Source organism: Genypterus blacodes, unplaced genomic scaffold (assembly GCF_046128005.1).
Source record: "Genypterus blacodes isolate CSIRO-AG114 ecotype Tasmania unplaced genomic scaffold, CSIRO-AGI_Gbla_v1 ptg000105l_1, whole genome shotgun sequence".
NCBI classification, from domain to species: Eukaryota; Metazoa; Chordata; class Actinopteri; order Ophidiiformes; family Ophidiidae; genus Genypterus; species Genypterus blacodes.
Genome location: NW_027466909.1, coordinates 3,174,604 through 3,187,903, shown reverse-complemented (window position 1 = coordinate 3,187,903; position 13,300 = coordinate 3,174,604).

Here is a 13,300-nt window from a genome sequence, read left to right as displayed (position 1 = left end):
TCACCTCCTCCTATACAAACACAACTACCACAACCCTGCCATGTCGTATCAGAGCAGAAACTTCTCCAACGCCATCTTTAACATCTCTACGGCTGAGAATTCGCCGAGACGTTCCGCTCCGTCCTCTCCTGTATCCACCTACGTGCGGTCCGCGGGTGAAGACATCTAATAACTCCCGTGCGGTCGTCTGCGCTGCGTAAGTTTGACGTGCCTTGTCTTCACGTGTAACCGTATCTCCCCCCGCTTTACCGCCACCTCCTCCCCTCCAGGCGACGGAGGCCCAACCCAGCAGCTTCTCATCACTCTGCGGGAGAAGACGCTTAACTACGATTAGCAGGCGGCCGCGGCGGCGGCGGCGGCCATTGATTTTAAGTGCAGCGCGGCAGCTCCAATCCTCCACGCTCAACTGAAAACATGTCAGAGATATTAAAGGCGGCGTATTTCACATTCAGCCGGGGATCAGGTTCTATTAGGGCGCTGGGTGATTGTAGCGAGGGCGAGCGAGGGCAGGCCGGTGTCAGACGGCGCGGTGAGATCGGCTCGCTCGCTATTTAACCACAGAGAACAGCTCAGAGGAAATAATACGCTGTTGACCTCCTGAACAACACAGCAGTTAAGTACTTTTGTCTCCGGCTGAGCCCGCTGAGACTCACCTCGCCGTATCAACCCACACATGTTCAATCTCCAGAAATAATCATCTGATACTAATCACAGAATCGCATCGGCAAAGGATGTAATTATATTTTTCTTCCCTTTCAACCATTTGAAACTCTTCAGGGGTGCGACACCGTAACCTCTGGAACGCCAAACGCCTCATTCGGAATTGAAAATGAGGCGGAGGGGACGTTATAGAAAGATGAATAAAGCGGCTGGGTGTGGGGGAGGGAGGAAGGGGGAAGAGGGGGGGAGGGGGGCGAGCTGTGGATACTCGACTCTTCCTTATGAATATGCATATTCATATCTGGGCCTGGTCGGCGTGAAAGACAAAGGCGACCCCGACGTCCTCTGGCCCCTCCGGCTGCATTCAGCCCCGTCCTGTACAAAGACACTGATTTTCCGGTGAGGCCTCGTCAGGGACGGCACGGAGGGACGCTCAAGCACCCCTGAGCGTCCCTGAATCAGACAGACAGGAAGTGGACCCGCAAGAACCGCCGTCCCCACGGCGATTCCCATGAATTCCCACAATTCCACTGGCCCGTTGGTTGGTTACTCATTCAGCGATGCGCCATCGCGCTCTCCCCTTGAACGCGGCCATAAAGGGACGAGAGGGGGGCGTCGGGCGAGACAGAAGAGACGAGGGGGGAAGAAATCATATCTCATTCAGCATCGCAACATGACCCAGATAACAGTAGATTGGCCTTTTCAGCCGCGGCAAAATTGCCTTTGTGTCCAAATTTACAAGAGCAAAGGAGAAACAAAAAGCCAAACGAAGACGGGGCTGCGTCAAAGGTTAATCCGTTACAAGACAGATCAGAGATTCTCCTTCTTTAAGGAACAGAGGAAAATCTATCTCTTTTCTCTTTCCCTCCTTTCTCTTTTATGTCCGGCCATAAAGAGCCGGTTTTATGTACACTCCAATGGCCGAGGCTCACAGAACATGCATGCGAATGAGAGGGAACCACAGGGGACCGATATATCTTTACAGACATATACGCACATACAGAGAGAGGGAGGGAGGGAGGGAGAGGGGGGGAGAGAGAGAGAGGGAGAGAGAAGGGGGGAGGAAGGAAGAAAAGAGAGAAGTGAAAGACACAAAGAGAGAGATGAAGAAGGTGAGCAAGGAGGAAAAGGGGGAAAATGCAAAGTTGAGAAAGGGAGGAGTGGAAGGAGAGAGAGAAAGAGGGAGAGAGAGAAAGAGAGAGAGTGACTGGAAGCTGAAGCTGGGAAAAGGCCGTCTGGTGCTTTAATCACAAAATCTGAAGCTGCAGCAGCGAGGAAGGCTTGCAGTCATCATCACAGATTCCATCTGAAAATGCTATTAGAGGCTCAAACACTACCGGGCTTACAGAACCAGCACCGACCTGCCTTTGCTACCTGACAGCAGCGCCTGGTTACTGTCAGCGAGCGCAGATGCAAATTCTTCAGCTGCTGTGGAAACGCTGTGTGTGAAACTCTGCCTCCCGCCCTTTTTCACTGAGAGTAACTTTCCCACTGTCATTCATAAAATCACTCATCTGCAGGTTAGATGAGTCGTACTTTGGTCTGATATTTCTACTTCTGAGTTATTTTGATAATTTATGGTGCCACTCTCTTCTCTGCTAGATGTACAAACATCAGCATGTATGAAGAATGCATCCATATATGTGTGTGTGTGTGTAAAGTACATGTGGTGAGCAAAGGCCAACTTACCTGCTGGATTGGGGGATGGAGTGATGGATAGAGGGAGGAGGAGGAGGAAGGGAGGGAGGAAGGGAGACAGGGGGGAGGAAGGAGATGCTTGAGGGAAGCAGGAGTCTGGAGTTAAATATTAATCCATGGTGATTCATCTGCTGTGGAAGCCTCCAGGCTCTTTCTGCACTGCGCCAGCTGTTGGCTGCTGTCTCTCAGCCATGGAGCTGGAGAGAGGAGAGGCTGGGTCCCTGCCCAGAGTGCCCAGGCATGAGCCTCCTTGGCTGAGGGGAAGGAGGCACAGGCCAGGGCAGGTGGTGGACCTGGCCAAGATGACAATGTGTGTGTGGGTGTGTGTGTGTGTGTGCATGTGTGTGAGAAAGTGGGTGAGGGAGTTACATGTTAGTGCCATGACAGTCATGAGCTAGAGTCAGCACTGCTCTGTGGCACCTCTGGGTCAGTCAGGCCTGTCGCTCTCTGGGATGGAAGCTCAGCGGGGGTGAAGTACAGCACTCAAACCCTTTAAAACACACACACACAAGTACAAATCAACTTATGTAAACTAATGAGTATGTAAAGAAGAATGAAGAAAGTGCAAAGAAAATGAGAAACACATTTACATGCTCCTCTACACTGGAAACTCTGATATGTGTTCTATGTTCCAAGTCTATAAATTGAGTCGTTAAAGGTTTAAATACAGTAACATATATAGATCATTTAATTGTTCCTCTCTGTTCCCAGTATGTCACATGTGTAATTGCAGGCTGAGGCAGTGGAGCCGTGCTGACAGTAAACACAGTATGGATGGAACATAATGATACGGTGCAGCACACCAGCCTGTGGGCACACACGGCTCCTGAGCTCCTTCAGCCTCTTTCCTATTCACGCCCGCCCGCTGCATCGCGGTCATCCATCTTGCCGGGTCACGTGACCTGGCGTGTCAGCGGGAGCAGACGGTGGCGCACATCTGCCGCGCTGGCCGTCGCTCAGAACCTAATGTACCCTGGGTGATTCCAGCGCAGCAAGACGGCCAAGCCTGGACACCGGGAGGAAGGAGAACAGGCTGAGGAGCAAAGTGAGGATGGAGACGCGGGCGCCAGCGAGGAGGAAAAAACCAAAGACGTGCTCGCCGAACAAAACGCTGCGGATGTAAAACGTCGGGATGAAGTTTTAACAACTTTGGCGAAGGTTTCCACGAGCCTGGAACAGAATCCTGCCGGCCACTTCAGAGGAAGTCGAATATAAACCACGTCTGTTTGCGTGCGTCTCCTTCTGTCTCGTATCGCTCATGCACAGCACAGATTATTTGACTTTCACAAGCGTACCAGTAATTCTGCATGTTTTAGCCCATTAACCAAAAACCGCATACACTAAACATTAGCTATGGCAAAGTGCAGTGTGAAGGTTCAGGATGATGAATGTCTTTCTCTCACCTCCTCGACAGCTTCTGGCTCCAGTTCACGTCTCCTCCTGCATGGAACTCGACCCCCACAGATTTGATGGATCACAGTGAACATCACCCTTCCTTTCTTCTGACTTGTAAACCTTTAAATTTGATGAAAAAGTCCTTAACTTTCCTTCATGGTGCGTTTACAGTACGTCAAGACCCGAAAGGGGGACAAAGTGAATCGTGAAGTTTGGAGATACAAGGTTTTTACAGGGTACTTTGCAATGATAGAGCTGTAAAAAAAAAGGAGAATACACTGCAACAGGGATGAAGTGAGAATTTTCAGGCTCTCCCAGGGAGGAGAGAGACGAGCGAGCAGAGGCAGGATGCAGACAGTCAGTGATAAAGACGCTCACCGGGTCGAGAGCATAAGTACAAAGGCAGCAGAATCAAACAGAAGTGTTTCTCACTGTTTTGCTCAGCAGGTGTCCCCAGAGTTCACTGAGCCTTGCCTCAAACTACGCCGCTCCACTCGTTTGACTGCTCACTTCAAAAAAAACAGACGGGATGTGTTAGTGCCAAATGAAAAGGAGAAGAAGAGAAGGGAAGTCTTCCTCAGCTGTTCCAGGAGCCAACAGGACACCGTAAAGGTTTATCAGTTTCTCCTTCATGTTCGGCCTCTCTGCCCTGTTTTTCTCTCTTCCTTCTCCAGCTAAAAAACTTCAGAGAGGTTCGGGGGGGAGGAAAAAGCCCTAAAAATACCGACATGACTGCGAAACTGGCGAAGGAATGTATAAAGTCAACAATCTCGATGTCTTTATCTGTAAAACATATGTTTCTGAAGATTAAATCCTGTGTATTTGCGGAGATACCGAGTCGTAAATTTAAGGAAGGAAGCTCGGGTTTGGACGTTTTGAATTCCTCGGGTCTAGGACACAAAGTCGAGCCTCCTTTCCAAACTCAAATAAATGTTCAATCATATTGGGTTATTGTTCATCAGGGAGAATGAATACTGCATATGTGACCTGTAGTTGCCTCAAACCGACTGCGTAAGGCCTCAAAGACGAGCAGCACGTCTGAGGGATCCTCCATTTCACACAACCAGCTCATCCAAACATTTCAAACAAAACCCAACAATCTCACCATGTTGCGTTCATGTCCGCCCACTTTAACGGAGCCGGGGCGACGGGCGAGGAGGGTTACTACAGCGTCTACGGGAAGGGGAGGAAAAATTTGAAGGAGGAGGAGAAGAAAGAGAAAACGCTGGGTCATGAATTATAGAGCAGATCACTTTCGTCTGGGCCCAGGGAGAAAGAGAGACAGCGAGAGAGAGAGAGAGGGAGAGAGAGGGAGAGAGGGAGAGAGAGATTCACCCCCTATTCTTCCATGCCCCGTCTGGTACGTGGGAAGCCACTGGGGAGAGCGATTTATGGCCAATTGAAGCGGCAGCAACATCTCTCAGAAGGCAACGAGTGGATCCATAGCAACGATCCTTGCGGGGCATATTAATCCCCTGCTTTATGTAGTGCTAAGTGTACAATAGTAATCAGGATTGGAGCAGGCCCCACTGATCATTAAGGGAAAAGGCTATATAAAGAATTCATAATGGGATTAGCCCACGGCGAGTGGAGAAAGAGAGAGACGAGAGTGTGTGTGTGTGTGTGTGGGGCGGGGGGGGGGGTGTAGATGTCTGGAGGATGAGGACAGGGAGGGGGGAGGGAGGGAGGGAGGGGGGGACATCGCTGGAATTAAATCACCCATCAAATTGCATGGAGGAATTTTAATTTACAGGTTAATGTCATATTGTGTGACTAATCACAGCCAACCGCCGTGGATGAACCGCGAGGAAAATCCGGGGGAGAAATCGGAGAGAGGCTGCGGCGACAAATTGGAAATGTGGCGCGTTTGGATGTTCACCGGGGATCTGTGTCGTCTATGGGAAGATGATGTGTACGTCTGTATGTGCTGTAATGTGTGTTTTATAGGGATTTGAATGAGAGAAGAGCAGAGTTTGGAATGATTTAATCCATTCAAATGTCTGATCGATGCTTGTTTGCCCTCAGAGTTGTGATCAGAGCCTCTGCTTTAACGCCTGTAAGGGTAAAATTAGGGTAATCTTCACCCTTAAAGATAGTCGAGGTCATTCTGTATCTCATCTCAACGCCTGATCATCTAATAATCTCTTAATCTGGGCATGTCTGATTGGGGGAATACCCCGGGCAGACCTAGAAAATACTGGAGGGATTACATAACGCCCCGGGATCACCTAGGAGGAACTGGGATGCGAACATATTTCCGCTAGATCATTGAACCGCAGCTGCATGGGCTTTAAAGGATCATAACTGCTTTGCCTGAACTAATTGCAAGTCGCACTCAAGCTAATTCTCCGTTTATACACTAATTCCACAACACAGGTACACAATCTCCACGTAAACAGTGGAAACAACATAACAGAGGCCAAGATCTCGACCCGATCACCAGCAGAGGCGTTAAGGAGACTCGTTCTGTATGGCGGCGTCTTGGCTGGGCTTTGCTTTGCTTTGCTTAGCTCCTTCATCACTGCAGCAGACCAGGGGGAGGACTTTATTACAGCCACAGCTCGTTAGCTTGAGTGGTCCTAATGAAGCAGCGTGGCGATCAGACAGAAATCATGCTGCCGAGGCCCTGCGTCATTACACCAGCCTTTAATTACACTGATATATGGCCGGAATGGGCCGCCATACCGCAGGAATTCACCCAGTCTGCCGGACATCATCCTCCCACACACACACACACACACACACACACACACACACACACACACACACACACACACACACACACACGCACACGCACACGCACACGCACACACACACACACACACACACACACACACACACACACACACAGATATATACTGACACGGTCTCGGATAAGGATGAGTAATTGGAATCCAGGCCCAATATATCAATCTGTTACAGACCTGTCATGTTTTTCCATTTGGTCCCCCAACTTTTCCAGTGTTTTTTGCTTTGCCTTCCATTCTTAAGCCTGTGAAAAAGCATTTAAAGCATTTCTGGAAGAGGAAACTCTACACTTCTTCTCCGCACAGCAGGTGAGAGAGAGAATCTAAGGACATACTGGGAATCAAGGCCAACTTTTTCTTGGTTGAGATCGGAAAAGCAACTGGGCGACAACGGCCTCGGAAAAAAAAAGGCGCAGTGTCATTACTATTCATGAGTTTGGTTGAAAATGTTTCTCTCACTGGGCTGGGAATTCCAAACGGCCTTTGATTTCACTTCTCCTTAATCATCTGCCCTGATGTAAAGTAAGACAGTACTAAGAAAGTCCGATCCCCCCTAGTTCTGCTACACTTTGACCCACGACACACCAGGTACGTGTGAACAATTCTGCCTAAGTGATTTTCTGGACTGGGGCTTAAATGAAACCTCAGCCGGAGTGAAACATTACAGTCATCCACGTTTCTCTCATTTGACTGGGAGACGCGATAGCTACATTACGCCGTGCTCCCTTTCCTCCTCCATTATTCAAGAATGAAGAGAAATCCCGTTATATAACAGGAGGGCAGAAGTTCTTATGAGATTTGGAAAGCTCAGCACTGGATATCTCCACTCTGTGTTAATTGGTTTTGCTTTTGAAAGGCCATCATTTTCTTTCAGGCCCATTAACCATAATGCTCCGGAGTCCAGGATTAGTTCCCACTGAGTAAGATTGCTGTGTTGTCGTTAAATTCAATTTAACGGGGCACCCACCAATGCTAATTACTGCTACCCCTGCCTACTCCTCCATGTTTTGGTCGCAGCCGTAGATATCTGCGGCAGATCGCCTTTCCTCGCCCGCCGTTTATCCTGGACGTGCTCGCGATTGTTTCCGTTTCCTCGCCGCAATAAATGCAAATCGCCTCTTTCTACTACGCACACACAAGCGTGAGGCCGTTTGGTGGCGTTCCTTCTTGCAGCTTCCAGTCGGATCTTTATTAATACGACCTCTCAATCCTGTTTGGCAAAGCCGGATAGGAGCTAAGGGAATGTTTGCTCGGGACACAGGTGAATTCATTATTCAGCCCCGGGAATGGGAAGAGGAGGTCTGTTTCCCGTGGCTTCTTACCTAACTACCCCCCCATAAAAGCCTCCCAAGAAAAATACCTGCATTACAGAGCCGTGCTGTGGAGAAAGTGGACTCACTACAGAAGCACTCCCAGTACCTGAATAAAAGATGAAATATTGAACACGGGCGGTGGGGTTCTAAGTTTATTATTTAGTCCAGGACGCTCTAATTGCTCTAATGCAATGGAGAGTTGGTCTGGGAGAGTCGGGACCTGGACCGGAAAGCAGCACGGTGAAGAGACCCAGATCAGGCCTGTGCTTTACATTCAAATAGGGATCATTAATTACTTTTTAATTTGTCTGGAAGGTTTTACGGACTCTTACTTTTTTCAGGCCCACGGCTCTTTCACCTGCGGAGGAATGATTTAGCTCCAAGAGTTTTTTAAGGCAGATACGGATCATTCCACCTTTATAATGAATGAGGACACCGCACAGACCCATAAGAGTGCATGATGGGGAAAAAAACACCAAACCTCATCATTTCACCATTTGTTCATTCATAAAACTCTTTTCTTAATAATTTGACATTTTTTTATCCAACTGGAAAATCCATTATAATAATTTACTTTTAATTTAATTTGCCTACTCAGCAAATTATTGTGGGTCTCCCATAACACAGACTGAACCCCTCTGAGTGTCAGTGGTATTTTACTCCATTAAAGGAGTAAAAGAGTTCGAAGAAACTTAAATATAGAGTAATAATGTGGCTAACAGTGATGACAATTCAGATTAATATCTAACTAAACATTACTTTGCAGTGTTTGGTGGTTTTCCTGTTTCCTAAATAAAATACATTAACATATTGCCTGGCAAAATATTTGTTCAATATATTTTCTCTTTACGTTTTAACATTTTCTTTACTAATGAGGTAAATGAAGTAAATCGAAGAGCTCTTGGGCCTGATTGCTGATACAGTTTGTGGTCAGTGGGGCCTGAGCAGGACTAATCCCCCAAATGAGACCAACAAGAGGTTCAGGGTTGAACCTTTACCACACATCTCGTGCTGTAGATCAGTGTGAGCACTTTCCACATTGAGAAACAGCTGGAAGGACAGAGGGGAAGACACAGGAGAGACCCCTGATATCTGCTCTCACAAATCCTCCTGCCCCTCCTGGCGTGTTTGTGTTTGACATTCTGCAGTAATGATGGGAATTTTCTCCCCCTTCTCCTGGCGGGAGTCACCCCTTCTCCCTTTCTCCCCCTTCTCCGCCGACCTGTCCCTCCTGCACGACGGCTCGGAGGCGCGGCCTGTGAAATCCCCGCACACCAGGGCCCTGCGAAATCCAATAGAATGGCTTTTATCCCCTGAAGATACAGTACAAATCATCATTGGTTTTATCTCAGCTGGGGATGTCGATTTATCTAAATGAGCTTAGTCCCTCTAGCTGCCTGTCAGAGTTATTTCTCCTTCTCAAACATCAGCCCCACCCTGACGCCCTCCCTCCTTCTCATCGTTTTCCTCTCTCCACCCATCTCCCGGCTTTTCTCTTCCTCCTCCCCGCCTGCTCTGCTGAGGTTTTAGATCCTTTCCATGTCTCCGTCCTTTGTTCTCTCCAGAGAGGGAGGGGACAACAGAGGAGCGGGCAAGTAATGGGATTGATACCCTGCACTGGGCACTAGTTTTGTTCGAAGCTTGCCTTACTGGCCCAGAGACAAGCAAGTGTGTGTGTGTGTGTGTGTGTGTGTGTGTGTGTGTGTGTGTGTGTGTGTGTGTGTGTGTGTGTGTGTGTGTGTGTGTGTGTGTGTGTGTTCTGAGGCCCTTTAGTGTGCAGTGGAATGTACTTAATCTGACTGCCATCACAATGCAAATGAAGCTCCTTGGTCCCAGCAGGGAGAGAATTTGTGTGTGTGTGTGTGTGTGTGTAGGGAGCCAGGCCCCTGTCAAAGGATGCTGGAAAGCTCTAGAGGGGGCATCAAAGACTGGGCAAAGGCTTCTGTCACACTAACACAATGGCTAAGTCCCAGGTCCAGTTACGCACACACGCACACACGCATACACGCATACACGCACACACGCACACACGCGCACAAGCACACAAACACACTTCAGAGTAGACTGTGAATAACAACAACAATATCGAAAAGGCCCTCAAATTAAAGTCAAAATGGAATCTCTATTTAGGCCCTCACTCCATCTTAATCCTTAATCTAAGACTAAACAATGATACACTACAATAACACTGCTCTTCACCAATGATCAAAAAAAAACATGAATCATTTTTACTTAGTATGTGGTCTAATGGTTATGATAGTGCAAATCATTCCTATTACTGACTTGTTTGTTGGTTTACCTTTTTTGAATGATTTTCTTTTCAAATTAAAAGATAACATGAAGGATTGATCACAGTTGTATCCTCCAGTAACATACTGGCTGAATAGCTTCCAAGGTGCAGTTCTTAAAGCGACCCTTGACCTCTGAGGGATTCAACAAAGACTAACGCTGTTTTAAGAGTAAAAATATATTTTTCCTTCCTCATCTCAGCCACATTCTTAAGATCAAGGTCAAGGTAGATTTTATTGTCCCAAAGGGAAATTACTTTTGTAGTCGGCTTATAGGAAATACTGTCCACATGGCAACGAGAAATATATCCTCATGTAAGAGTACAAGCAGGAGTCAATACCTGAACAAAGGAAAGAAGGAATACACACACCTTCACACTGGATCTTTACAGACAGACACACACATTAGGACCAAACAAAGTAGTAAATTATACTGGTAGCAACGATCAGTGGGTGTGTATTCCATCACAATCTGCTGAGGTGAAATATGGAGAATGAAAACAACATCCACCAAATCTTTTCAGAGTGAAGCTACGAAAAACTTCTCTCAAACTGTTCACGGTCAAAGGAGCCGAATCGCTCAGGAGCAGCGAGCGAGTGAGTCCTCGTTTGAGCACGTTGACAGTCAAAGGTACCACAATGTGGCCAAATCTATTAATAGCAAGACAGTTAATTAGATTCAAAGATTAATTAACTGCTTATCTAATCTATCGCCGTGCTAAAGATAACCATCTAATTAACAATAAGAGTGAAGAGGAGGAACAAAGTTTGTCAAAGAGGCAAGATATCAGTGTGACAATCTCTCTCTCTCTCTTTCTCTGTCTCTCTATTGTTCTCACTCTATCTCCATTTTTTTACCCTCTTATACTCTCTCTATCTCCTTCTCTCTCCCTCTTTCACACAGTTGACCCCCCCAGCCCCGCCCCCCGATGTTTATTGATTGCCAGGGTTCATATGAGAGCATCCCTTAATGTGCTTTGCTTTCATGTCCTCTCTTTGTTGCGATATTGCAAATTGATCCGTCTCTCCTCGCCACCCTTTGTAAAGGGGTTTGTGAAGTGAGCTACTCTTACATTAGCCGGCTCTACGATTCGTTTCTTCCCCCCCTTTCTCTCTCTGCGTCTTTCTTTCTATCCCTCTTTCTCTCTCTCTCCCTCTTTCGCTCGTTCTGCCTCTTTCTTGTCATTGTCCCGTTGGCATCGGCGGCGCCTAAACACTGACCCGCCAGCTGATTAGCAGAGCCACACGCCTGACTGGCTGCATTGATGAGCTCCTTGTGGTTTTGATGATGTAGCCAATAAACGGACACTTTTGATTATCTGACCTCTGACCTTTTTGTGTACCCCCCACCCCCGGCTCACTCACTCACACACTCACACACTCACACACTCACACACACGCGCCTTCTTCTTTCTCCTCCTTGTCCCCTTCACGCCTCCACACTCCTTTGTCTTTCCTTTAGGTGACTACTTGAAAATGAGGTCATGCTCGTGTGAACACAAACAGGGGGCCGCGCATCCTCAAGGGCAGGTGGTCCGCGCTTACAATGCCTCAGAGTGGGATTTGACCACATCTGGACAGGTAGAAAATGAACAAAGAGATGGTTTGAATCTCATCATCATCCTCATCTCTGTTACAACTGTCCAAAGAAACACCGGCTGAGTCCTTATTGGTGTATCTTGTCCAAAACCATATAAGCAAAAACACTGCACGTCTTTAAAAACAAGTTGTTTATAAAGTTATGAGTGAAAGTGCTGCGGTGGGAGAGTTGGATGTAAACTTGTGATAGCTCGTCCCTTTAGGCGTTGGAAGTAAGTGGACGCTGAGACGCGAGACAGGCATCAAATAAAACGGTTTTCTCTCTCTGCCTCCTCCTGCCCTGGACAACTTGGCAGGAATTTAGAACAAAGACAAAACTTTTTATTTTTTTTCCCCAGCATTCTCTGACAGGCCTGCGGTCCGACTTCAACGTCCTCCTGAGTCGATCGACGGTGATTCTTGACATCTGCATTGCTGACAGCGTAATTGCCTCGTGGAGTTGTTCTCAGTCGGCTTAAGGCGGAGTGTCTGTAATTAAAGATCGGACGCCGAGGTTCAACCGCAACCGGCAGCACGCCGTCGCACACGCAAGACACACGCGCCGCCACCTCCCAAAAGCAACGGTTGTCATGGAGAGAAGACGTCAGGGGAGGAGGCAAATGTTTTTTTGCTGATGGTAGCAAGGGACGTGAAGGGGGGAGGGGTGGGAGGGAGGGAGGGGAGGGGGGAGATGGTGCACAGGGTGTTGGTTTCAACTGGGTGAGGGGGTGTCTGAGAGGAGGGCGATATGGGGATGGGGGGAATGCGGCACAATCATCTTGATTTCTTGTGCTGAACGATTACATGCCATGCTAATTGCTAGCAGAGGGATCTTTAATAAATATTTCATTCGGCGCGGCATCATTACTGCCTAATGTCGTTATTAATCTCCGCCGGTAATTTCCACTCAGGAGGAGCCTCTTTGTGGGGGGGTGTGGGGAGGGGGGGAGGCTTGTTTTTCCCTCCACGAAGAGGGAGAGGAGGGGGAGGGGTGCTGGGTGAAGGGGGGTGAATTAGATACTGATGCAGAAGAAGTGCCATTACATTAAAGTTATGAGCGGAATGAACAGAGCATGTAGAGGCAGAGAGAGTGAGAGAGAGAGAGAGAGAGAGAGAGAGAGAGAGAGAGAGAGAGAGAGAGAGAGAGACATTTAGGGCATGAGAGAGGGGGATGAAGCCGAGTGAAATGAGACAGTAAACAAGCAAAAGTTGCTCCTCTATAAAACTGCGCCGGCCTGAGAGGAAGACTGCAGCCTCAGCTTCCTCTTATTAACCACAAAGACGTCACCGTGTGTCTTTGTCCTCATCTGCTGTAATCATGCTGCATGAGTATTGAGTCTTAATCAAGAGGTTCAATCAGAGCACCTTGAGCTCTGGGATATGCTTCTGTATGCAAGACAGAAACAATGTTAGAGACATTTATTCTATTCTATTATTTATATAACTAAAGTCACGTCACTATAACGTCCACGTGTGTTTGGGTGCAAGACAAAACCCAGAACACCACAACAACCACTCAGGAAAAACAAGATGGACCCCAAAGCATAGGAAAAACATAATAAACATAAACTAATAACTGAATTTAGTCAACCAAAGCGCAAAACCTAAACTATTTTCTCCT